This window comes from Pangasianodon hypophthalmus, chromosome 7 (genome assembly GCF_027358585.1).
Source record: "Pangasianodon hypophthalmus isolate fPanHyp1 chromosome 7, fPanHyp1.pri, whole genome shotgun sequence".
NCBI lineage: Eukaryota > Metazoa > Chordata > Actinopteri > Siluriformes > Pangasiidae > Pangasianodon > Pangasianodon hypophthalmus.
The window spans coordinates 15,455,563-15,456,600 of record NC_069716.1 but is presented as its reverse complement, the minus strand read 5'-3'; positions in this window follow the sequence as shown (position 1 = coordinate 15,456,600).

Genomic DNA, 1,038 nt, shown 5'->3' with positions numbered 1-1,038 from the left:
TACTCATTAATACACACTTGGCTGCAGTCTGATACAGCCTCCTCAGGAGACTGCATGGTTACAGCAGATTCTCTTCTATCAGTTCTGTTGTACAGTATATGAGTGCCACTGTTATACACACACACACACACACACACACACAGGGCCTCATTTATCAAACTGATTTATTCGTAAATCATTCGCAGAAGCTTTTATTCGTGAAATTTGGTATTCATGAAAATTAAAATCCCGTCATTTTGGAAAAACATTCGTGTCCTACTCATGCTCCTATGTGTCAGTTTACACCCAAGAAGACTAACTAATATAAACCTTGATTGATCAAATCATATAAATCTCCAGGAATTACTACACTTTTATATACGGATTACACTGTCAAGTTTAAATGGCTTGTGTATTTTTAGTTACACACACAAATTTAATTAAAATTTTGTGAAACCCAGTCATTTCATATTAATGGCATTAACTAAAGAAATATTAACTATGAAATAAAAAGAAAACAAGGCAACATAAATCTATAAATTAAGACAAATAAGACCAATCATTCTATAATGCCGCTGTATAAAAGGAGGACGGGCTGAGGGAGCGTTTAAGTCAGGTCCGTATGCTGTGGCACTTTTCTTTGAATGCTGTGTAACTCTATTAGAGCCAGCACCAACTGACCGATAAGTGACTGATCTGGTATGTCTTAAGCTACAACGTATTGTTTACTCCCTAGTGTGGGGAGGGTGTGAGGGATTTCTGGTCGAGAATCATAGAGACACTTTGCTTTGAATAAAAAAAAATAAAATACACCTAGTCACAGTCACTGTGTGATGTGCTTGGTGTCAATAATTACCTGAGTGAAGGATTTTTTCCCCTCCATTTTCATGTCAAATCATTTTATTTTCACCTCACTTAATTCAGCTATTCCATAAACTGGCTCCAGATTTTGACCTTTTCAAGGGCTTGTAATGCTGGTATATAATCGGCATAAACATGAGTCAGAGTAACTTTGACTTCTACGTCTGAGAAGGTCCATTTTTGCCTTTTGCTCATCAT